This window comes from Eleutherodactylus coqui, chromosome 1 (assembly GCF_035609145.1).
Source record: "Eleutherodactylus coqui strain aEleCoq1 chromosome 1, aEleCoq1.hap1, whole genome shotgun sequence".
In the NCBI taxonomy this organism is placed as follows: domain Eukaryota; kingdom Metazoa; phylum Chordata; class Amphibia; order Anura; family Eleutherodactylidae; genus Eleutherodactylus; species Eleutherodactylus coqui.
In genome coordinates this window covers 445,946,689-445,974,042 of record NC_089837.1, presented here as the reverse complement: position 1 = coordinate 445,974,042, position 27,354 = coordinate 445,946,689, and positions in this window count along the sequence as shown.

Sequence of the window (27,354 nt, the reverse complement as noted above, 5' to 3'; positions counted from 1 at the left end):
CTTCAAACCCTTCCGATCCGCTTCCAGAAGAGTAGCTAGAGAGTGAACTAGTGGGCCGTGGCAGCAAGCTCACTCACATGATCGGGTCCATCCAGTGTCCTGAGCCCTGTATTCAATTATATTGGTGTCGTTTGAACAATAATACTGTTGAAATTGATGGTACAATTCTCTTTCTAGAAGTAACCTGTGGCCTACAGAAAGTGGAACCATGTACAAGATGTTAGTGTTCTAACACAGGTAGCACGATGATGTCAGTGCATCATGTTGCTGGCGTCGACTCTCCACTGGTCAGTACAAGTTTTAGTTTTTTTTCTCTACTGCAAAAGCCACAATTTAGATGCACTTAAGGCCCATTTACAGGGGACGAATGTCTGGCAAACCATGTCTGACACTCATCCCTGCACATGCTCGCTCCCGTGCTGCTGCACCAGAGCGAGTATCATTGGCTCACAGCAGGGCGGCAGGAGGAGATTTCTCTCCTCACTCTCCCCCGCCTCTCTCCATTCACTTAACATATTTACACTGAACACTCATCGTTCAGCTCATCGGCCATCATTTATGCAATTCAGTTCATCGTCCATTGTTTATGGTTGTCGGAGCTGCTGCCGCCGGGTGTTGGCTGTAAGAAGCAGCCCGCACACGATGTCCAGGGGTCCCGTAGGCCTCCCGTGTTAAGATCGCGAGAAGCCATGCGGTTGCCACGGCAGCCAGGGCCTTCTGAAAGGCCCCAGGGCTTCTATGCAGAGTGCCTATCAAGCCATGCTATCCGATCGCTGTACACTATGATGTAATGCCACAGCATTACATCATACTGTATCTTGTAAAGTTCATAACTCGAACATAACATAGCTATAATTGCAGAATATTTTATATATATATATATATATATATATATATATATATATATATATATATATATATATATATATAGTTCAATCAGTTTTTTTTCCAGAAATTTTTCAGAAAAAATAAACAGAAGATCGCACAGGACCTTGTGAAAAGAAAATTAACATATTATGTAATAACACAAAATAGAACAATTCGGCCCTCTCACTCTTCTGCATCTCACTCTTAACTGTTATGGTGTCTAATACCTTGAGATGGTATATATATATATATATAGTGAAAAGTTGGGGGTCATTCGCCTACAGTGGGCACCATATGTACATAAAATTACTCAAGGGACTCGGGAGTGATTTGGAAATCTGGCGCCTGCCAGAATTTATTCCATATCACAATGCCATAGCATTAACAACACAGTTCATTTGCCTGTACCCCACCAGGGTGAGAGTCTAGTGTTGTCCTCCCTGTCAGACTCGAAGCCTCCACTGGTCCACACGGGACCTCAGGCTTGCAGCCCTTTCAGCTCTGTTGCACTGTCAACTTCCCCCTGATTGAGGTAGAACTGATCCTTTTATGTTAGTTCCTGCCACACGCACAGGTGTTTTCTCTCTCTCAGGCACCAAAATGCCTGTCCGTGGCCATTCTGTGTCCTGCACTCCTTCAATATTATATATATATATATATAATATAATATAAAACACCTGTGCGTGTGGCAGGACTACTATATATATATATCACACTTGCTCTTTTCAGGAAGACCATAAAGGTGATGTGAATATTTTTTCTTTTTTTAGACACAAATGTCAATAACAAGAACTGTAAGGATAGCTGCAAATATCAGGATCTCTGCAGGCACGTATGATATTGTAGTTCATTAGTTCATCAGTAAAAGGTTGTTTAATCCAATGCAAGCCCTTCCACAGTTGGGCCTCTTGGTTGATTTTGCTGGGGGAAATTGAGGCTAGCCAAGAATTTTTGCTGTAGCAGCCATTGCAGCCGGAAAGTAGTACTTGTTACAATCATCTGGATCATCATCTCCTGTCTTCTGATCTGTTATTGGAATAGTTTCTTTGTAATAATTCTCAATGCTGATCCATTGCAGTGGATCAGCTAATTTCACTGTTCAGCCAATTTTGTTTAGGGAAGAGCTCTCATTGGCTAGAGATAGCAGTAATAATGTGCATTTAAATCCAGTATTATTTAAGATCTAGTACTCTGTGCTAATTTAGCTTGTTCTAGTCAGTAAGGTTTTTTTCTTATGGTTGTCTAGTCCACTCCTGCTTCTAAGCCTCTGGCTTTTGCTTTTGTTTGCTAATTCCTTGACTGCATCTGCATATCCTTAGTTCATTATTCAGCTTGCTTGTTTGGCTTCTTGTCTGGGTCCTTGTGCCTTCTTGTTCTCAGAGGCAGTTTTTTTAGACAGTGTTACCAGTGGAGATACGTGAGAACTACTTAGGGACAGTGGTGTCTGGTATTTGGGTCAGTGTCAGAAAGAGACTATAGAAAGATGTTGGGAGTGGTAGCATTAGGGGTAGTGTATTTCTGTTTAATATCATCTGTTATAGTCTCCACTATCATTTTCATCATTATCATCATTATCATCATCCTCATCCTCAAGTTACCATCACCCTTTGCCCCTGTCACATAATGATTAGTCCTTAGTTTATTTGTGTTTTCCATTGTATTCATATGTACTTCATATCTATTATTCTTGCAATGGTCTGGTTGTTACACTATTTGGCTCTACTGTAGGCCCTGGGGGAATTTGAGTACTGAGATAAAGTTAATACCCAAAAAGTGACTGCTAAATATAAGGTCAATGTCGATATAAAGTCTATATAAAGTCTATATAAAGTTAAGTGTCCAGCTAGCATCATTACAGTGCTACATGGTGGCCATACAGTTGAGTCAGACCGGCGTTTTTTCGCGCGATTTGCGCATGCGCATGCGTCTGGCGATTTTTAAAAAACCATTGCAATGGTATCGGACACATGAGCGCTTTTTATGCGCTCATCCGATAAATTATAGAACAGAAATCGCAGATCGCACCTATCTGCGATCTGCGATTCCTGTTCTCTTCTCTATATGCGCTCAATGGGGCCGGCGGCAGCAGCGCCGACCCCATTGAGAACATATAGAAGACAAATCATTCTTCTCTGCCACAGCTGTAACAGCTGTGGCAGAGAAGAACGATGTTTGCCCATTGAATTCAATGGAGCCGGCAATACAGCCGGCTCCATTGAAAGCAATGGGCTGCCGGCGATCGCGGGATGAATTGTCGGGAAGGGCTTAAATATATAAGCCCTTCCCTGCAATTCATCCAGAAATGTGTAAAAATTAAAAAAATATATATACTCACCTTGTCCCGGCAGACGGAGTTCAGCGCGGCCGGCCTGCAGTGGGTGTGAGTGAGAGCTGCCCCAGATTGGCTCAGCGCTGAGCCAATCAGGGGCAGCTCTCACTCACACCCACTGCAGGCCAACCGCGCTGAACTTCGTCTGCCGGGACAAGGTGAGTATATATATTTTTTAAATTTTTACTAGAGATGAGCGAGCGTACTCGGATAAGCACTACTCGCTCGAGTAATTGGCTTTATCCGAGTATCGCTGTGCTCGGGTCTAAAGATTCGGGTGCCGGTACGGAGCGGGGAGCTGCAGAGGAGAGCGGGGAGGAACGGAGGTAAGATCTTTCTCTCCTTCTCTCCCGCCCGCTCTCCCCTGCTCCCCGCTGCGACTCACCTGTCAGCCGCAGCGGCACCCGAATCTTTAGCCCCGAGCACAGCGATACTCGGATAAAGCCAATTACTCGAGCGAGTAGTGCTTATCCGAGTACGCTCGCTCATCTCTAATTTTTACACATTTCTGGATGAATTGCAGGGAAGGGCTTATATATTTAAGCCCTTCCCGACAATTCATCCCGCGATCGCCTGCAGCGCATTGCTTTCAATGGAGCCGGCTGTATTGCCGGCTCCATTGAATTCAATGCGCTGGACAGCTCCGGCCCGTTTCTATTGAAACGTGGCTAGGAGCAGTTTTTTCGGGCGATTTTTCAGCCCCGGTCACGAGATTTGCGGATGCGCATCCGTCATGCGATCCGCAAATCGCTGCAAAAAACGCCCGTGTGACTAAGGCCTTAGGCTGATTACACTCCAGTCTACCTTTTTGGCCCAGATTTAGCCTCTCTAGTTTCAAGAATCCCAAAACATCTATTGACCATATCCTTCTTCTTATCTACTCGCTTTCTAGAATTCAGAATGCAGAAAACTTAACTTATCTTTCCCCCAACTCACTCAATTCCTCTCCTTCAAACTGCACAAACAGGCCCTAGTCACATCCTGACACTTCCCATTCAAAAACTTTTCTCAGATATGATCTTTCCTCAACCCCAAGTCAACAAAATTGTTAGTGCATGCTCTTATTACCTCCCATCTAGACTACTGCAACATCCTTCTTGGAAGCCTCCTATCCAATGCTCTTGCACATCTCCTATCCATCCTCAACTCTGCTGCCTAAATAATTCCCTTGTACTCACCCATATTACTCTCCTGCCTCTCCCCTTTGCTAATCCCTTCACTGGCTTATCTCCAGATAATCCAATTCAAGATATTATCAATGATATACAAGCTGTCCTTGACCTGTCCCCTATGTCCACAACCCGTTCTCTCCATATATCTCTAATTTAATTTCTCTATACCTCCCTACACATAATCTCTGGTCATCGAAAGCTCTTCCTGTGTTTACCCCTTCATTTAATCATCAAAGATTTTTCATCTTTGCAACTTGTTACCCCAACACATCAGGCTCTCCACCACTTTGGAAAGCTTCATAAAGAACCTGAGAACCCAACTCTTGAGAAAAGCTTACAACCTACAGTAGCCCTGCTGCCACCACTGCATAAGCAGTTTCACCTACTGTCTCCTTTTTCCTCCCTTGTGCAGCGGGAGGAGTTCGCTGGAGTAGCCCAAGTGGATGCTCTAACATTAACCTGGTCACGGCAGTGGCTACTTTGATTAGAATAGTGGCTCATGTGGCAGATGGATTACACAGGGGTTGTTAGCTAGAACAATGGTGTAGATTTGGTGTGACGCCAGTGCCTTTGAGTGTAATGCCATGATGAAATAAAAAGACCAGTCCAAATAGATTGCAGTAAAACTGAAGGCACACAGTTTACTGAGTATCACGGATTCAGTACAGCAGTTCAATTCAGTAGTAAATGACTCTAACTCCTTCTCGACCACTTCCAATCACATGTAGCGATTCCTTCAACCTTTCTAGTAAAGAGACTGTACGACTGCATTACCTGGCTGCTGCTCTGGTTGGTTATCTGTGGAGGAATAGAGGGAGTAATGCAGGCTCTCCAGTGGACACACTGACTTCTAAATAAGCAGGGATATGGTAAACCCATGGTTACAAGGCCTGATTTCCTTCTATCTGTCCGAGGCCTGTCCTGACTCAGATGCCTTCTGGTAGGGTGGAAAAGACTCTCTTGCAGCCAACTCCATGACTTGAATTCCCCAGGCTTTATGTGACTTGATCCAAACTAGGTTAAGATGGACTTGACGTGAGCTCAGACTTGACTTGAGCTCAGGTTTAGCTTGATTACTGTGAGGCTTAGCTTGACCTCCTCCTTAGCTCCCTCGTAGCCCACATCTTGGACTCTCTCATTCCACTACATCTTGGGCTTTCTTTACCACTCCATCTTATACACACTCTCCACCACATCTTGGACTCTCACTACCTCTACATCTTGAACTCTCTCTACCTCTACATCTCCCACACCCAATCTCCCCACTAACCCAATCCCAGGGCTAACTAGGGGTGACTGACAAGGCACAGAGCAGGTTAGGGTGAATAATGCTCAGTCATGCATGTTAGTTGGAACAGACACCAAATGTTGACCTTCTATTGACCTGTCTTGGCTTGAAAAAGACTGTTTATTGCACAGTTGAAACGTTGCTGTATTTTATGCGAGATGAATTAAAGGTGATGTTTTAAACTCAACAAAAACTTTTTCATCTATACTACACCCCTGATGCTGCTGACGTTTCTTTTCTAATAGAAGCAATGCATTCCCTATGGTGTGTTCACATGTCTGTGTTTTACAGGTGTGTGCTCTCGCTGAATGAATGACAGGCGAGAGCTGTCTGTGATTCGCTGAGGTGCTCAGCCAATCAGAAGCAGCTCTTTCAGCAGGCAGGGATTTTAAATCCCCGCCTGCTCAAAGAACTGCATTTCAGAGCTGGGGACAGCGCAGAGAGGACGCGGCTGAGCCCCGACAGCTGAAGTAAGGTATGTGTTTTTTTTATTTTTTACACTAGTTTGCCATGTTTTTCGGGGAAGGGCTTATATTTAAAGCCCTTCCCTGAAAAACAATTGCGGGGTGCCAACAGCTGGATCCTCTACCGCAGCTGTCATCTGTGACAGCTGTCATAGGGAATTCTTTATTCCCCGCAGGGATGAAGAATTCCATCACTGCATCTTTCACATCGGTGACAGGTGCAGCAGGGAATTCTTTATTCCCCGTGGGGATAAAGAAAACATCTGCCGCATGTGGCAGATGTGTTATTCATCCCCGCGGGGTACACGGCAATGGCCGACAGGTAAATATAATAATAATCTTTATTTCTATAGCACCAATATATTCCGCAGCACTTAAAAACTTTAAAATCTGACTTATTTAAAAAGTTCAGTTGTGCCTTATTATAGGTTGCATCTACCCAAAGAATCCCGTAGCAGTGTTACAACATGTGGGAGATGTTTTATACTCCGCCACAATCAGAGCATAAATTTTTTCGCTTTATCTCTCTCTTAATAAGCTTTAGCACTCCACTTAAGAGATCATGTTTTAACAAAGCAACATAAATATTCCCAGTATACTAAATGAGACTTCAAGGCAACTAATTAAAAACAAATTAAGTCAAAGAAAAGCTAATTCTTCCTAAGATGTGCAGTCAGTTCATGCATATATACCCTGTTTCCTGGAAAATAAGACGCGTCTTATATTAATTTTTGCTCCCAAATGTGCGCTACGTCTTATTTTCAGGGGGTGTCTTATTTTTCAATGAAGAAGAATTCACATTTATTGTTTAACAAAAAAAATGAACATTTATTACCGTATATACTGCACAGTACCGTAGTTGTCACCACAAACCAATATAGCTAGACAAACTGTGAAAACAAAGCAAAAATTACTCAATGACAGTCATGTCATCATTTTCTGGCACATCATCATAAACATCTGAACCCGGAATCTCCTGCTGAATTTCTTGACACTCCATTTCTTGTAAAATCTTCAGGCCAAAGCAGGAAGGTTTTTTCCCAAGAATCTTCCACGATTCCTTTCTTGTACTCAACGGAATAGCTCTTTCTTTTTGCGCTCATGTCTAGGGGTAAAAATATACGGTAGCAACATTTTTTATTTCTTGTACTTTAGACTCTTCAGCAAAAAAGCAGACACCCCTTATTGAATCAAAATGACACAAAAAATAAGAGCTGTAAAGTACCTGGCTCCCACACACTGTCTGGAGACTGTAATGCTCACCCCCTAAGGCTGGAAATACACTCTGTGAGAACCCAGCCTTAAGAATCACACATATGGTGGCCTGACTCACACACAGAGCCATAAAAAAAAGTAACGTACCTGCAGACAGAAGTTCCTGTACCACTTGTAAGCAGGGATGGTATTGCAGCTTCCGGCCACCAGGGGGAGCTCATCACAGCAGACGTGTGCAGCAGCAAGAGAACGATAGTATGGGGTTTTCCAGCCAGCAAGGGGAGCTTACAACAGCACACTTGTACAGCACAGGAGGAGGTAGGAGACAACGGGGATGGCAGCAGGGGGCAGGCCTCTTGACTTGCCTGCACACTTTAGTATGCCTTATTATCGGGGTGTGCCTTATATTAGCGATTTCTGCAAATTTCTTAATGTGTCTTATTTTTGGGGGGTGCCTTATTTTCGGGGAAACACGGTAGATATATATTGTACAAAGTCAATGTTCAAGTGGTGAAACTTAAATGCATTTGTTGATTACTTGCTTTAAGCTTTTTTAAAATGGGTTTTATTGTGACATTTTATGGTGATGAGACTCTACTCACATACTTGTAAAGACACTTTTAAATGATTGTCTTTCCCTTATTTACTTAAATCACCAGCACGTCCACCATTTAGTGGTGGATAGGGGCCAGCATGGGTGAGAGGACCATTCTGCCACTACATAACTGCGGTGCATTGTGGGTTCTGACACTTTTCTATTATAACCACCGTCAGGATACTAGAGCTCACGGCACATGATTGGAGGCACCACTACAAGGGATGAGTTATTTCTACTGCCTTAATCCTGCACTCATTGCAAGTCAGAGCATAAATCACACCCCAATATGGTCCTATGTTCTGTCTTCTTACACGTTCACACAGTGTGCAGTCCGACATTCAGCTTAACCATTTCTGTCTTCCAAATAAACAAACTGTTCTTCTTAATCTGACAGGTTTATTGGTTAACAGATCGATGATGATTGACGATAATAATGTCGATAATGGTAAAACTATAAGAATACAGATAATTTGCATAAGTATGATGCATAGAAACATTACATAACATTACATGGAGGTACATGGCAAAATGGCTGCTACACATAGTGCTGCATGGCTAACTAAACAGTTATAACTCCCTGAGTAACAACACAACTGGCCACTGAACAGCTCTGCATAACATACTGTCTCTGAAACAAGGGTAGTTCTCTTACCAGATATGCTTTTACAAAGATGGTGGATTTTGAAGAGGAGAAAGCAAAGATAAGTCTGTCTCTGACTGGAAGTTCCTTCTTCCCACAATGCCTTGCAAACTACCCATAATACATCACTCTTTATGATAGAAAAACAAGTTGTAATACATTTGCAACACAGCTAGATGGTGCTGTAACCACTAAACACCTAGAATGGAATGTTATGTAGCTTCGGTTTATGTGGGGCAGAACACTCCCCGTCTGACGTCAACGGACGTCACTATTGGGTCTTTCCGGTGAAAACAACAAAACAAGTTCCGCGACTGGTCTGAGGAATAGCTTGCATTCTCCAGGCTTCCACACTTTGACCTCGAACTTGCGTATCTTCCCATCCTTGCTCGGGAACGTGTTGGTGATGAGTACGAGCAGATTTGTGACGTGATGATGCCCGGGAATTACCATAGGATGTTTCTCCTTAAATTCCACTTTGGCTGCTTGTAGGCGACCTCTTATTCTTAGGGACCCATCTTGGTCAATGATGGGATCAAGGTTCTTCAAGGCGCTGTCCTTGGAGACTGTGTGGCCTTTGTTGAGGTAGTCTATTTCTTTAGCATAACATTCATGTTGTATAGTGCGAATTATTATGCTCTTGGCTCTGTCCAGATTGGTAGCGGTAAAGGCGTGTTTGCAGTGATGCCAACCCTTGCAAGATCTTTGACTCACAGGTAATGTTGACCTATAAGACTGAGCTATATGGCTTAGACAGGCTATAGCACGAATGAGCGATATCCAAGTGGAGAATCTGTTGAAACGATGGGATTTGAGTTGGTGTTCCAAAGTCACCGTGCATAGAGCAGATACTTCAGGTCGGATTTCTTCATCGGTATCTGGGTTTACCAATTCGAATGAGTCGGATCCAATGCTGCAAGACGTTGAACGGTACAGAAATGCAGGACCCGTAAACCAAGTTGTATTCTTAAGGCCACCCACTGCTACAGATCTAGTTGCATGGTCTGCCGGATTATGGTGCGTAGGAACATAGTGCCATTGCTTGGGACAAGTGGACCTCCTGATCCTTAGCACCCTATTGCTGACATAGACGTAAAAGCGTCTGATTTCGTTGCGAATATATCCTAAGACCACCTTGCTGTCTGTGTAAAATTCGACTTCCTCGATTTCCAGATTCATTCCTGATGTTATAAGTTCAGCCAACTCTACCGCAAGCACAGCAGCGCATAGTTCCAGTCTGGGTATAGTGTGCTCGCGGAGTGGCGCCAGTTTGGCTCTGCTCATAACAAACCCTATATGGCATTGTTCCTTGACATCTATGGTCTTTAGGTATGCTATGACAGCAATCGCCTTGACTGAAGCATCACAGAAGATATACAGTTTTTGCATCTTGACTTCCGTTGAAGGCACGGAAGCATATGGGCGTGTCACACGAAGACTGGACAAAGTTTCAAGAGACTTTCTCCAACCTGTCCACATGTCTTTTTTCTCCATGGGAAGCGGATCATCCCAATCAGACGTCTCTGTGGTAAAGTCTCTTAGCATCATTTTTCCTTGGATGGTAACAGGTGTTACGAATCCCAGAGGATCATATAAACTGTTTATGGTAGACAGGACCCCTCTGCGTGTGAAAGGCTTTTCTTCCTTGCTGATCTGGAAGGTAAATGTGTCCGCCTTTAAATCCCAGAGCAGACCAAGGCTCCGTTGCATGGGAAGGGAGTCTGTGCTAAGATCCAAGTCCTTTAGATCGCTAGAATGATCTTGGGGTGAGAAGGCCTCCATTAACTCACGGCTGTTAGAGGCGATTTTGCGCAACCTCAGATTAGATTGAGCGAGCATTTCATGAGCTCTTTTCAGGAGATTGATTGCGGTCTCGTTCGTGGGTGTAGACTTCAAGCAGTCATCCACATAGAAGTCCCTTTCTACAAAGGACCTGACATCAGACCCGTATTTTGCTTCACCCTCTCGGGCTGAGTGTCTGAGACCATAGATGGCAACTGCAGGGGAAGGACTGTTTCCAAAGATGTGCACCCTCATTCGGTACTCTATGATGTCCTCGTTAGAGTCGTTGTTGCGGTACCAGAAGAACCTTAAGTAGTTTCTATGTTCTTCCTTGACGAGAAAGCAGTGGAACATTTGTTGTATGTCGGCCATAAATGCTACAGAATCCCTGCGGAAGCGGAGGAGTACCTCTAGAAGTCTGTTGTTCAGGTCTGGACTGGACAGTAAGACATCATTTAGCGAGACACCTTCACATCTGGCACTCGAATCCAATACTACCCTTATCTGTCCTGGTTTTTTTGGGTGATAAACGCCGAATATGGGCAAGTACCAACACTCCTGGGAGTCTTGGAGCATGGGTGCCACTTCTGCGTGGTTGTTCTGGAATATTCTTTCCATGAAGGTGAAGAAATGTTCCTTTGTCTCTGGTGTTCTCTGGAGTTTGTGTTTGAGGGAAATAAATCGGCTGTAGACAAGTTCTTTGTTGTTAGGTAGGCGTCGTCTCTGGGTTTTGAACGGTAGAGGTGCAACCCAGCTTTTGGACTTGTCCTTTACTATTTCTTGATCCATAATATCCAGGAACAGCTTGTCTTCTATGGACATCGCGACCCTGTTGTCCTCTCTTGTCCTGTGAAAGACTGTGCACCCTAAGTGATCTTGCTCACCGTCGCAGGCGTGGTCTTCACAGGAGGGATCTGCGAAGGGACAAGGCACGGGAGTGCTTTGTGGCAACTCTTTTATCAGGAAACTGTTGTGGCATGGCTGGAATAGGGAAGGACGTCCACTTTCTAGTGTGTTGGTAAGCATACTGTTGACTGAGGTCGGCTTGTTTGCTCCTCCTAGACAGACGTCGCCAATGATGACCCATCCTAGGTCAAGTCTCTGGGCGTATGGAGCATTCTGGGAACCGTTAATCTGTCCTCTAGCCTTATGAACTCGTAGTATGTCTCTTCCAAGGAGTAGGATTATTGGGGCTTTTGGATCAAGTTTCGGTATCAGGTGAGCTATACGTCTGAGGTGGGGGTGGTATGCTGCTACCTCTGGTGTAGGTATCTCAGACCGGTTGTCAGGAATGTGGTTGCATTCCAGTATGGTTGGCAGGTCTGACCATCTATGGACTCTACCATGTATCCAGTTGCCTTCCTCCCCGCCGTCTCAACGGTACCTGCGCACGTCCTTAAGGAGTAAGGAGAACCAGGCCCTACGATGTTGAAGGTGTCGAAGAAGGTGGATTTAGCTAAAGACCTGTTGCTTTGGTCATCTAAGATTGTGTACACCTTGATCGCCTTATCTCGGTGGCCAACAGGATAAACCCTGACAAGGCAGATTTTGGAGCATGACTTCCCTCCTGTGAGTCCTTTACAGACCTCTGTACACTGAGAAGTGACTATTGCTGTGTCTATCTGCTCTCTGTCCTGTTCCTCTGCATGGGATGATCCCTGAGAGGGTGGTCCAGGGTGTAGAGCCGTGTTGTGCTCTGTGCTACCGCATTCAATGCATGTCAAACTAACCTTACAGTTCCTGGCAAAGTGCGATGTTGTAGTGCAGCACCTGAAACAGATGTTGTTTTCTTTCAGGAATTCTTTGCGATCCTCTAAAGACTTCTCTCTGAAGGCTCTGCATTTTAGCAAAGAATGTGGTTTCTTGTGCAGGGGACATTGTTTGGTAGGATCGTCATGTTTGTTCTCTTCTCGATGAGGCGTAAACGACCTGTAAGGAGAACCTGTGGAGGCAACATTAGTTTTGTGGACCACTACTGGTGTTTTAAGAGGTTTGACCCCAGAGGTAGTGGGACAAGACAATGTAAAGTCAAAACTGGGATCATTTCTGATCCTTGCTTGTTGAGCAACAAAGCCTACAAATACCCGAAAGGGGGGAAATGGTACATTATGAACCTGTTTATAATGAGAACCATGCGTAATCCACTTCTCCTGTAAGTTATAAGGGAGTTTTTGGACAATCGGATTAACACCCCTGGCGGTGTCCAGGAATGCTAGCCCTGGCAGATCTCCTTCTGCCTGAGCAACCTGTACCTCTGTTAACAAGTCACTAAGTTCCCTGAGTTTCTGGTAACTCTTACCTACTATTTTGGGAAAATTATCAATTCTCTTAAATAAAGCATTTTCTATAGCTTCTATTGACCCATAACACTCATCAAGTCTTTCGCACACCATCTTTAGGCCTTCGCCTGGATAGTTTATGTTAAGGTCTCTGATCCTTTTGGCGTGTTCAGCAGACTCGCTTCCAAGCCACTTTACCAAGAGATCTAACTCCTCACTGCAGGAGAGACCCAAGTCCCTTATGGCGTTCTGGAAGGAGGCTCGCCATGCTCGGTAGTTCTCTGGGCGATCTGTGAACTTTATAAGTCCCTTGGTAACCAGTTCTCGTTTAGCAAAGAACCTAGCGAAGTCCACGATAGCCTGGTTAGCGCCAATACTACCTGGTGTGCTGTTGTTATGCTGCATGTGAAGTGTATCACCATACCTTTTAGGAGTTTCTGGCTTAGGGCAGTCTGTTAAATACCACTCTGATGCGAAAGCTGTCTCTTTAAGACGGGGAGAGGGTTGTAGCTTCCTTTTTGTAGGGTGGTAGTCGTGGTCAGCACTGCTTTGTCGCATACCGTCCTGTTCGAGGTACTGTGTCTCGAAGTGGGTTCTTAGACGCTCTGTTTGATATACTGGATCGTAGCCGTCTTCTGCCTTGGGATGCCGATGGACATATTCTGAGACGCGCTGTGCTGGATCTTCTTGGTCTAGGCCTAACCCGAGTACCTGGCTATGTTTCTCTAATTCGGGGAACTCTGCGGCTTCTAGGAACTCTGCCTTGGCTAATGCGGCTGCTGCTTCTTTCTCTGCGGTGAGTTTTTCCAGTGACACCTGCAGGCAGACTCTCTCTTTTTCTTGATCTGCTTGCTTTAGCTTCAGTTGCGTCTCTTGTGCTGCAAAAGTGGACCTTACTTTTGCTGCCTCAGCTTCTGCGCGGGCGAGAGCAGCCATTTCTCTTATTGAAGACCTGCTAGAGCAGCTTGCTCGTGACCTGGTCTTATAGGAGGATGTCTGGCTAGTAGACATTGTGTGCCTGTTTGCGGGCTGCTTAATGTCTCTGTGCAGACTCAGTCCAGATAGGAACAGACTTTAGCTTGGCTTAGATCGTGCTGCGTTTACTTGGGGCTGCACTCGTGTTTCTTGTGACTAAATGGCGGCCGCTGCAATCTTGTACATAAGACCGCATGGCTGATGGCGGCTCCATCTAGTCCGATCCACTATCGCTGGCGAATAGCATCTGTTTTACTGTTCTGTCTTCTTACACGTTCACACAGTGTGCAGTCCGACATTCAGCTTAACCATTTCTGTCTTCCAAATAAACAAACTGTTCTTCTTAATCTGACAGGTTTATTGGTTAACAGATCGATGATAATTGACGATAATAATGTCGATAATGGTAAAACTATAAGAATACAGATAATTTGCATAAGTATGATGCATAGAAACATTACATAACATTAACATGGAGGTACATGGCAAAATGGCTGCTACACATAGTGCTGCATGGCTAACTAAACAGTTATAACTCCCTGAGTAACAACACAACTGGCCACTGAACAGCTCTGCATAACATACTGTCTCTGAAACAAGGGTAGTTCTCTTACCAGATATGCTTTTACAAAGATGGTGGATTTTGAAGAGGAGAGAGCAAAGATAAGTCTGTCTCTGACTGGAAGTTCCTTCTTCCCACAATGCCTTGCAAACTACCCATAATCCATCACTCTTTATGATAGAAAAACAAGTTGTAATACATTTGCAACACAGCTAGATGGTGTTGTAACCACTAAACACCTAAAATGGAATGTTATGTAGCTTCGGTTTATGTGGGGCAGAACAGTCCTACGTACCCCCAAATTACTTGCTGACACTACTGACCATTTTACTGCAATGCAGGTCAACCACCTAAATTCTGGTAACTTACTGGGTATAGACCCTCACCTCTCCAGCAATCAAAATTACCACACTTATTGAGGTCTATGGGTTGCTTATAGAGCAGCAAGGACTGGACCTAATAAAGGTTAAAACCTAATTACAAAAAATAGGAATGATTATAAAAAGTATATAAAAAAGATAATATGAAAATGAAAGACAGTTTGAAGTTGGATGTTAGGAGACAAGCTGAGTATGTTTGGTGAGTCCTGTACAATATCCTGTAGTCTGATGAATGGGTATTGGGGTCTTAAGATCTCCCCCCAGCCACAACTTGGACCTCCCACTTGTGACATCAAGGGAAAGCAGGATAATTGAATGCACAAAACTTCAGGATGGATATACAATTCATAACAAGCAGCATTGGTTTTCAGTAATTTGTGCTTATAGTGGCTCTTCTAATGGATCAAACTAGACTATCATAGCTGATGAACATTTTTTTTGGTACACAGATGACCCAGTTATTGGCTGGAACAGTCACATGTCCTGCCCAGCAGCAACCAGTGAGGACAAAGTGGTTGCAAAGAAATTTTAAGTAATGGGAAAACCCCTTTAAGTTATAGCTGCAACAATTACAGTAAAAAACAGACACTTAAGCACTTATACACACTTAATATATATAAACCTGAACAACTATTCTTTATTTTAACCACATAAAAATGTTCTTAGTGCATCATTTAATCAAACAGTGTGGACCCACCTGCCATGTCCAGGCAAACCGTGATGGATGGGTTCCTATTAGAGATGAGCGAACGTACTCGTCCGAGCTTGATGCTTGTTCGAGTATTAGGGTGTTCGAGATGCTCGTTACTCGAGACGAGTACCACGCGATGTTTGAGTTACTTTCACTTTCATCTCTGAGACATTAGCGCGCTTTTCTGGCCAATAGAAAGACAGGGAAGGCATTACAACTTCCTCCTGTCATGTTCCAGCCCTATACCACCCCCCTGCAGTGAGTGGCTGGGGAGATCAGGTGTCACCCGAGTATTTAAATCTGCCCCGCCCGTGGCTCGCCACAGATGCATTCTGACAGAGATCAGGGACAGTGCTGCTAATGCTGCTGCTGCTATAGGGAGAGCGTTAGGAGTTATTTTAGGCTTGAAGAACCCCAACGGTCCTTCTTAGGGCCACATCTGACCGTGTGCAGTACTGTTAAGGCTGCTGTGAGCAGTGTTGCACATTTTTTTTTTTGTATATCGGGCGTGCAGAGCATTGCGTCCTCAGTCTGCAGTCATTGTACAGAGTATAGGGCCAGTACTGGTGAGGCAGGGACAGTGGGAAAGGTGAAAGAGATATACTGTCTATATAGGCAGTGGGTTTTTTCAAACAAATTTGGGAAAAATACTATCTTTGGGCTGCCTGTGACCGTCTTGAGTGTACTGCGTCTCTGCTGGGGGTAGTAGTCCTAATTATTACGCAGCTAAGTGTTATAGCAGGCTTGCGCAAAATTGTTTCCTGGCTCTGCGTTGCCTGTTACATCACCGCCGTCATCCCGTCCAGAGGGAAACAGTCTGCAGTAATTTTACGTAGTATAGGGCCAGTACTGGTGAGGCAGGGACAGTGGGAAAGGTGAAAGAAATATACTGTCTATATAGGCAGTGGGCTTTTTCAAACAAATTTGGGAAAAATACTATCTTTGGGCTGCCTGTGACCGTCTTGAGTGTACTGCATCTCTGCTGGGGGTAGTAGTCCTAATTAATATGCAGCTAAGTGTTACAGCAGGCTTGCGCAAAATTCTTTCCTGGCTCTGCGTTGCCCGTTACATCACCGCCGTCATCCCGTCCAGAGGGAAACAGATTGCAGTAATTTTACATAGTATAGGGCCAGTAGTGGTGAGGCAGGGACAGCGGGAAAGGTGAAAGAGATATACTGTCTATATAGGCAGTGGGCTTTTTCAAACAAATTTGGGAAAAATACTATCTTTGGGCTGCCTGTGACCGTCTTGAGTGTACTGCGTCTCTGCTGGGGGTAGTAGTCCTAATTAATACGCAGCTAAGTGTTACAGCAGGCTTGCGCAAAATTCTTTCCTGGCTCTGCGTTGCCCGTTACATCACCGCCGTCATCCCGTCCAGAGGGAAACAGTATACATATATACGCTGCCTACAGTATCTGTCTGCTGTCTCAGCTCAGCCTTTAAAAAAATAGAAGCAAAATACTTAAGGCCTACTAGTGGCCTTTGGACACTTGACTGCTTCTGCGCTGTGAATTCCACTAGCTCAGTCATACGCACCTACGTCTCACTACAGGCTTGCGCAAAATTCTTTCCTGGCTCTGCTGTGCGTTCCGTAAGCGAAGTCAGCCTCCAACCACAGGCCAATAAGCGGCACATTTAATTACAGCGTTCTGTTTCTGCACTACTGGTAATACACCATGCTGAGGGGTAGGGGTAGGCCTAGAGGACGTAGACACGGGTGAGGACGCGGAGGCCCACGTCAGGGTGTGGGCACAGGCCGAGCTCCTGATCCAAGTGTATCGCAGCCGACTGCTGCGGGATTAGGAGAGAGGCCCGTTTCTGGCGTCCCCACATTCATCTCACAATTAATGGGTCCACGAGGTAGACCTTTATTAGAAAATGAGCAGTGTGAGCAGGTCCTGTCGTGGATGGCAGAAAGTGCATCCAGCAATCTATCGACCACCCAGAGTTCTACGCCGTCCACTGCTGCAACTCTGAATCCTCTGGCTGCTGCTCCTCCTTCCTCCCAGCCTCCTCACTCCATTACAATGACACATTCTGAGGAGCAGGCAGACTCCCAGGAACTGTTCTCGGGCCCCTGCCCAGAATGGGCAGCAATGGTTCCTATCCCACCGGAGGAGTTTGTCGTGCCCGATGCCCAACCTTTGGAAAGTTCCCGGGGTCCGGGGGATGAGGCTGGGGACTTCCGGCAACTGTCTCAAGAGCTTTCAGTGGGTGAGGAGGACGACAACGATGAGACACAGTTGTCTATCACTCAGGTAGTAGTAATGGCAGTAAGTCCGAGGGAGGAGCGCACAGAGGATTCGGAGGAAGAGCAGCAGGACGATGAGGTGACTGACCCCACCTGGTTTGCTAAGCCTACTGAGGACAGGTCTTCAGAGGGGGAGGCAAGTGCAGCAGCAGGGCAGGTTGGAAGAGGCAGTGCGGTGGCCAGGGGTGGAGGCAGGGCCAGACCAAATAATCCACCAACTGTTTCCCAAAGCGCCCCCTCGCGCCATGCCACCCTGCAGAGGCCGAGGTGCTCAAAGGTCTGGCAGTTTTTCACTGGGAGTGCAGACAACCGACGAACAGTGGTGTGCAACCTTTGTCGCACCAAGATCAGCCGGGAAGCCACCACCACCAGCCTCACCATCACCAGCATGCGCAGGCATATGATGGCCAAGCACCCCACAAGGTGGGACGAAGGCCGTTCACCGCCTCCGGTTTGCACCACTGCCTCTCCCCCTGTGCCCCAACCTGCCACTGAGATCCAACCCCCCTCTCAGGACACAGACACGACTGTCTCCCGGCCTGCACCCACACCCTCACCTCCGCTGTCCTTGGCCCCATCCAGCAATGTCTCTCAGCGCACCGTCCAGCCGTCGCTAGCGCAAGTGTTTGAGCGCAAGCGCAAGTACGCTGCCACGCACCCGCACGCTCAAGCGTTAAACGTGCACATAGCCAAATTGATCAGCCTGGAGATGCTGCCGTATAGGGTTGTGGAAACGGAGGCTTTCAAAAACATGATGGCGGCGGCGGCCCCGCGCTATTCGGTTCCCAGTCGCCACTACTTTTCCCGATGTGCCGTCCCAGCCCTGCACGACCACGTCTCCCGCAACATTGTATGCGCCCTCACCAATGCGGTTACTGCCAAGGTCCACTTAACAACGGACACGTGGACAAGCACAGGCGGGCAGGGCCACTATATCTCCCTGACAGCTCATTGGGTAAATTTAGTGGAGGCTGGGACCGAGTCAGAGCCTGGGACCGCTCACGTCCTACCCACCCCCAGAATTGCGGGCCCCAGCTCGGTGGTGGTATCTGCGGCGGTGTATGCTTCCTCCACTAAACCACCCTCCTCCTCCTCCTCCTACGCAACCTCTGTCTCGCAATCAAGATGTGTCAGCAGCAGCACGTCGCCAGCAGTCGGTGTCGCGCGGCGTGGCAGCACAGCGGTGGCCAAGCGTCAGCAGGCCGTGCTGAAAGTACTCAGCTTAGGAGAGAAGAGGCACACGGCCCACGAACTGCTGCAGGGTCTGACAGAGCAGACCGACCGCTGGCTTGCGCCGCTGAGCCTCCAACCGGGCATGGTCGTGTGTGACAACGGCCGTAACCTGGTGGCGGCTCTGCAGCTCGGCAGCCTCACGCACGTGCCATGCCTGGCCCACGTCTTTAATTTGGTGGTTCAGCGCTTTCTGAAAAGCTACCCATGCTTGTCAGACCGGCTCAGAAAGGTGCGCCGGCTCAGCGCACATTTCCGCAAGTCCAACACGGACGCTGCCACCCTGCGCACCTTGCAACATCGGTTTAATCTGCCAGTGCACCGACTGCTGTGCGACGTGCCCACACGGTGGAACTCTACGCTCCACATGTTGGCCAGGCTCTATGAGCAGCGTAGAGCTATAGTGGAATACCAACTCCAACATGGGCGGCGCAGTGGGAGTCATCCACCTCAATTCTTTACAGAAGAGTGGGCCTGGTTGGCAGACATCTGCCAGGTCCTTGGAAACTTTGAGGAGTCTACCCAGATGGTGAGCGGCGATGCTGCAATCATTAGCATCACCATTCCTCTGCTATGCCTCTTGAGAAGTTTCCTGCAAAGCATAAAGGCAGACGCTTTGCGCTCGGAAACGGAGGCGGGGGAAGACAGTATGTCGCTGGATAGTCAGAGCACCCTCCTGTCTATATCTCAGCGTGTTGAGGAGGAGAAGGAGGAGGGGGAGGAGCATGAGGAGGAGGGGGAAGAGACAGCTTGGCCCACTGCTGAGGGTACCCATGCTGCTTGCCTGTCATCCTTTCAGCGTGTATGGCCTGAGGAGGAGGAGGAGGATCCTGAAAGTGATCTTCCTAGTGAGGACAGACATGTGTTGCGTACAGGTACCCTGGCACACATGGCTGACTTCATGTTAGGATGCCTTTCTCGTGACCCTCGCATTACACGCATTCTGGCCACTACGGATTACTGGGTATACACACTGCTCGACCCACTGTATAAGGAGAGCCTTTCCACTCTCATACCCGAAGAGGAAAGGGGTTCGAGAGTGATGCTATACCACAGGACCCTGGCGGACAAACTGATGGTAAAATTCCCATCCGACAGCGCTAGTGGCAGAAGGCGCAGTTCCGAGGGCCAGGTAGCAGGGGAGGCGCAGAGATCAGGCAGCATGTACCGCACAGGCAGGGGAACACTCTCCAAGGCCTTTGACAGCTTTCTGGCTCCCCAGCAAGACTGTGTCACCGCTCCCCAGTCAAGGCTGAGTCGGCGGGAACACTGTAAAAGGATGGTTAGGGAGTACGTAGCCGATCGCACGACCGTCCTCCGTGACGCCTCTGCCCCCTACAACTACTGGGTGTCGAAGCTGGACACGTGGCCTGAACTCGCGCTGTATGCCCTGGAGGTGCTTGCTTGTCCTGCGGCTAGCGTCTTGTCAGAGAGGGTGTTTAGTGCGGCTGGGGGAATCATCACGGATAAGCGTACCCGCCTGTCAACCGACAGCGCCGACAGGCTTACAATCATAAAGATGAACAAAGCCTGGATTTCTCCAGACTTCTCTTCTCCACCAGCGGACAGCAGCGATACCTAAACAATACGTAGGCTGCACCCGCGGATGGAAGCATCGTTCTCTATCACCATAAAAAACGTGGACCTTTTAGCTTCATCAATCTGTGTATTATATTCATCCTCCTCTTCCTGCTCCTCCTCCTGAAACCTCACGTAATCGCACCGAACGGGCAATTTTTCTGAGGCCCAAAAGGCTCAGTCATATAACTTTTGTAAACAATGTTTATACGTTTCAATTCTCAATTCAATAAAGCGTTTAAACTTGCACCTGAACCAATTTTTATTTTAACTGGGCCGCCTACAGGCCTAGTTACAAATTAAGCCACATTAACCAAAGCGATTAATGGGTTTCACCTGCCCTCTTGGTTGAGCATGGGCAATTGTTCTGAAGTACATTTGTACTGTTGGTACACCAATTTTTTGGGGCCCTCGCCTACATTGTAATCCTAGTAATTTTTAGCCCACCTGCATTAAAGCTGACATTACCTCAGCTGTGCTGGGCACTGCAATGGGATATATTTATGTACCGCCGGTGGGTTCCAGGGAGCCACCCATGCTGTGGGTCCACAGGGACTTCACATTAGGGATTTGTACCTGCCAGTGTCTATGTATTAAAAACCCCGATCAGACTGGGACATGCAGTGTGGGCCGAAGACCACCTGCATTAAACCTGACGTTACCTCAGCTGTGCTGGGCACTGCAATGGGAAATATTTATGTACCGCCGGTGGCTTCCTGGGACCCACCCATGCTGTCAGTCCACACGGAGTTGTAACTGCATGTATCCACTTCTAAAGAACCCCAGTCTGACTAGGGCATGCAGTGTGGGCTGAAGCCCACCTGCATTAAACCTGACGTTACCTCAGCTGTGATGGGCAATGCAATGGGATTTATTTATGTACAGCCGGTGGGTTCCAGGGAACCACCCATGCTGTGGGTGCACACGGAATTCTCATTGCGGAGTTGTACCTGCCTGTGACTATTTATAAAAAAACCCTGTCTGACTGGGGCATGCAGACACCTTGACAGAATGAATAGTGTGTGGCACATGGGTTCCCCATTGCTATGCCCACGTGTGCAGCTCCTGATGGAGGTGGCACAGGATTGGATTTCTCATTGCTTCTGTACAGCATTATGGGCTATCGCCCCGCCCCTTTTAAAGAGGGTCGCTGCCTGGCCATGCCAACCCTCTGCAGTGTGTGCCTGCGGTTCCTCCTCATGGCAGAGGCTGCGCAGGGACACTTTGGTGTGCGCTGTGGACACTGGGTCGTGCGGGGGGGGGGGGGGGGGTTGGGCAGCATGTAACCCAGGAGAAGTGGCAGCGGAGTGTCATGCAGGCAGTGATTGTGCTTTGTTGGAGGTAGTGTGGTGCTTAGCTAAGGTTGCATTGCTAATGAGGGTTTTTCAGAAGTAAAAATTGTTGGGAGGGGGGGGCCCCACTCTTGCCGCTATTGTGGCTTAATAGTGGGACCTGGGAACTTGAGATGCAGCCCAACATGTAGCCCCTCGCCTGCCCTATCCGTTGCTGTGTCGTTCCCATCACTTTCTTGAATTGCCCAGATTTTCACAAATGGAAACCTTAGCGAGCATCGGCGATATACAAAAATGCTCGAGTTGCCCATTGACTTCAATGGGGTTAATTACTCGAAACGAACCCTCGAGCATCGCGAAAATTTCGTCTCGAGTAACGAGCACCCGAGCATTTTGGTGCTCGCTCATCTCTAGTTCCTATCTCTATAGACTCGTCTCTTTGGGCTAAAAAGCCTCAATATGGGTGGGAAAGTTGAATACCTGGCAATATACTATCACTGAACCAAAACTTACTCCAGTGGGTTTCATATTAAGAGGCATATAAAATGTTAGTTTTAATGAATTTCTCCCTATATTTACTTTCATAGAGGCTAATTAAGGCAGAAATTAAGACAGATGTTATAAACAGTACTGGCTTTTATTGGTACTTTTGATTGACTCTTATTTGCAATGTGTTTTGCATTATTTATATGCTTTTAATATTGATTGTAGAATTTAGCAGTCTATACATTCAGTAACAATAAAATGAAATATTCAAATGCACCAAAGGGGGATTTGTAATTAAGACATTGTTTGCTACGTCTTATAGTTCATTTCAAACAGAATGAGATGTGAAACAGCATTCTTGAGGAGAATAAAAATGTTTAATGAGCTGCTGTCAAATGCTCTAGCTGAGCCCACAACCCTTGAAAAGCAGGATTAGGATATTGATGAAATATTTGATATAGTTATGAATATAAAGTTGTTTATGGAAATAATTCAGACGAATAACAGTAAAAGGAAATATCAATTCAAAAATTACTGCTAGTGGCCATACTTACCGGTACCTAAATTCTGATGATATACTAATACAAACTACAAGGGCAGGTATAGCACCACATCCCTCAGCATGCGGACAGCCAAACCGCTATATGAAGGAGCATTACGCAGATGCAAAATACTGACGAACACTCACTCACATACCTACCACATATCGAAGAAGTGGCTGCTTAGTGTTAAACTTGCACATAGATAAGTCTTACAAGGGGTGCCAGGGCAAATGATACATGTGGTGCACTATGCAGCCTTAAAACCTATTAATGATGCTACATACGATTCAGCATGGTGGGGTACCTTGCACCTCAAAAGTAAACCACAGTGACACTAATACACTGGGCACTTCCAGCATTTAAAGCCAGACTGCTTGCTGAAAAAATAATTATAAAAGCCTATAAATACAAGGTATTGATTAATGCGGTTACTCAAATACGTAAGCTCGCAACCCTAGTCAAGGGTCCTTATTTTCTTGAATATACTAACGGTATATAGAAATAACAGCAAAAGGACATACATACCAATTCAAAGAGTACTGCCGGTAAACATACTTACTGGGGGCCATTGATTTTTGCTGTGTATTTCCCTGTTGCTCTGTGTAGGCCACTGCAATCTCACCAATATGTTGATGTATATAAGATCTATTACATTGGCCTGGAACTGTTGGATTTTCTTTAGATAATTACAGTACATTTTTATACAAATGATGTATTCCTTCTTATCTTTAAAGGGGTATCCCGGGACATTTTTTATTTCTTTTCTTGATGACAGACAGCTCATCAATAGGTGATCAGTGGGGAATTACCTGCAATACCAAGTCGGGCCACTGCACTATGGTCAGTGCTTTCTTCTTCCTGCACTGACTGCAGTGTAGAATAATAGGAGAAAAAAGGTGGAGCTACCCCGATGGAAAAGAAACGGGATAATAGTGGAAGTAAGGAGTTTAATTGCTGTGGTGAGGTGGAAGAGTCTTCTTGTTGATGGAAGGTGCAGCCCACCCTAAATGGCGTTATACCCAATGGGTAAATGTATGGAACAACAGCTAAGGAAGAAAATAGGGGTCACGGAGAGCGCCAACACACTATGTAAATGTACCACAAAGGTGCTCGTGTGGTAACTCACCTGGTGCAAGGCATATCACCCTCAGGTGATTATGCCTGCACCTGACATCCTGGTGTGCTTGTAAAGGTTACTTTATCCAGGGTATACCAAAAGACAGATAAACAGGAAAATCCAGAATTTCTGGAGAGCTGCGGGTCACAATGTAACTCCGTTCCTCCTAGGAGGTCGGATGAATTCAAAGAAACTACAGAAAAAAGCTGTGGACCTGCGCTGCTTAAAATGCCAAATCAATTGTGCATGTCTCAATAATCAATGTTTCCAAAAGAGACAAACAAAACACTTTTTATTTTATACGAGTAAAAGAAATGAGGTAACAACCTCCTCAGTTTGATATATAAAAAAATATACTTGCGGGATCCTAATACATGCGACGCGTTTCGGCGCAATATACGCCTTTATCAAGCATACAAAAACATTGACAAACATGGGTATAAATAGGACTAAGCAAATTACATACCTATTGCAAGGTATCATTCATCAAGTGTGGGTGGATTGCAGGTCTTGGCGCCGTTTTGGCCAGGAAGGATGACGTATTAAGCATCTCCACGCTCAGTACGGCGCTCCGGATGTGACGTATGCGGCCGGCATCAGAGATCGTAATGTCTCTAATGTTGCTCCGGACCCCGCCTCCCTAGGTCTCATTAAGCTTAGCTCATTTCTAGCTAGGGACGTACGCCGTCATGACGTGGCTCCGTGATTTTCATCATGAAGCACAACGTAGCGCTCCCTAGCTCCAGTACGTGCCGTGATGACGTGGCTCAAGAATTGCCGAGATGGAACGCAACGCTGCGCTCCAGGGGGCGTGGAGACGGCCGATCATGTGACTTGTCGTAGCGCTATGTGTTTAATATATACATGACTATTTAAATAGAGCTACAACTTTTAGAATTAAATGCTTCATGCGGCTGATCATGAAACTTATAATGGCACTATATGCGGAGTATACATGGAACTATTGGATGAAACTAAAACAATTTAAATTAATTATTTCATGCATATCTTAATTTAAATCCTTTGTTATAATGATATATCAGGTTAATATGCATGAAACCAAATACCTATATAACTATAAAAAACCTAAATTATCATCATCAATTGGTTATGGCTTATAAATATGGCTTATAATATGTACATAATAATTATTATCTTATGAATGTTAGTTATGAACAATTTATATGTAATGTATGCTCACCAATTGATGATGATAATTTAGGTTTTTTATAGTTATATAGGTATTTGGTTTCATGCATATTAACCTGATATATCATTATAACAAAGGATTTAAATTAAGATATGCATGAAATAATTAATTTAAATTGTTTTAGTTTCATCCAATAGTTCCATGTATACTCCGCATATAGTGCCATTATAAGTTTCATGATCAGCCGCATGAAGCATTTAATTCTAAAAGTTGTAGCTCTATTTAAATAGTCATGTATATATTAAACACATAGCGCTACGACAAGTCACATGATCGGCCGTCTCCACGACCCCTGGAGCGCAGCGTTGCGTTCCATCTCGGCAATTCTTGAGCCACGTCATCACGGCACGTACTGGAGCTAGGGAGCGCTACGTTGTGCTTCATGATGAAAATCACGGAGCCACGTCATGACGGCGTACGTCCCTAGCTAGAAATGAGCTAAGCTTAATGAGACCTAGGGAGGCGGGGTCCGGAGCAACATTAGAGACATTACGATCTCTGATGCCGGCCGCATACGTCACATCCGGAGCGCCGTACTGAGCGTGGAGATGCTTAATACGTCATCCTTCCTGGCCAAAACGGCGCCAAGACCTGCAATCCACCCACACTTGATGAATGATACCTTGCAATAGGTATGTAATTTGCTTAGTCCTATTTATACCCATGTTTGTCAATGTTTTTGTATGCTTGATAAAGGCGTATATTGCGCCGAAACGCGTCGCATGTATTAGGATCCCGCAAGTATATTTTTTTATATATCAAACTGAGGAGGTTGTTACCTCATTTCTTTTACTCGTATAAAATAAAAAGTGTTTTGTTTGTCTCTTTTGGAAACATTGATTATTGAGACATGCACAATTGATTTGGCATTTTAAGCAGCGCAGGTCCACAGCTTTTTTCTGTAGCTAAGGAAGAAGAAAATCTATTTCATGGAGGGGTGAATGTGGCATAACCTTCAGACGTGGTATAAATTATTGAGATTAGGTATTTTGCCAAAAAGATCTCAGTTTATTATTAAAACCAGTTTGTATACGTGTTTCGAGGTATGGGAACCTCTTCCTCAGCACTCACTAGGGTTACACTATACAAAAGACACATACTTAATATAGAGCCAAAATGGAATGGAAAATGACATAAACAGTAACTGCTAGAACATAATGTATGGTTCAGAAATGATTAAGTATAAGAAAAAAATACAAAGAAGAATTTGTATAGAAAATCACGCAGATTGTCATAAAAATATTGTAGAATGCAAAGTAATAATAATAACAATGGAAGCTAAACATCAAAGTAATCTTGGCATAATGTTCATCATTACGTGGAAACAAAGGGAGTAAAAAAGAAATATACATTTAAAAATTAGAGATGAGCCAGCACCAAAATGCTCGGGTGCTCGTTACTCGGGACGAAATTATCGCGATGCTCGAGGGTTCGTTTTGAGTAACAAACCCCATTAAAGTCAATGGGCGACTCGAGCATTTTTGTATATCGCCGATGCTCGCTAAGGTTTCCATTTGTGAAAATCGGGGCAATTCAAGAAAGTGATGGGAACGACACAGCAACGGATAGGGCTGTGCTGTACATGCTGCCTGATCTCTGCGCCTCTCCTGCTACCTGGCCCTCGGAACTGCGCCTTCGGCCACTAGCGCTGTCGGATGGGAATTTTACCATCAGTTTGTCCGCCAGGGTCCTGTGGTATAGCATCACTCTCGAACCCCTTTCCTCTTCGGGTATGAGAGTGGAAAGGTTCTCCTTATACAGTGGGTCGAGCAGTGTGTACACCCAGTAATCCGTAGTGGCCAGAATGCGTGTAACGCGAGGGTCACGAGAAGGGCATCCTAACATGAAGTCAGCCATGTGTGCCAGGGTACCTGTACGCAACACATGGCTGTCCTCACTAGGAAGATCACTTTCAGGATCCTCCTCCTCCTCCTCCTCCTCAGGCCATACACGCTGAAAGGAAGACAGGCAAGCAGCATGGGTACCCTCAGCAGTGGGCCAAGCTGTCTCTTCCCCCTCCTCCTCATCCTCCTCATGCTCCTCCTCCTCCTCCTCAACGCGCTGAGATATAGACAGGAGGGTGCTCTGACTATCCAGCGACATACTGTCTTCCCCCACCTCTGTTTCCGAGCGCAAAGCGTCTGCCTTTATGCTTTGCAGGGAACTTCTCAAGAGGCATAGCAGAGGAATGGTGATGCTAATGATTGCAGCATCGCCGCTCACCCTCTGGGTAGACTCCTCAAAGTTTCCAAGGACCTGGCAGATGTCTGCCAACCAGGCCCACTGTTCTGTAAAGAATTGAGGAGGCTGACTCCCACTGCGCTGCCCATGTTGGAGTTGGTATTCCACTATAGCTCTACGCTGCTCATAGAGCCTGGCCAACATGTGGAGCGTAGAGTTCCACCG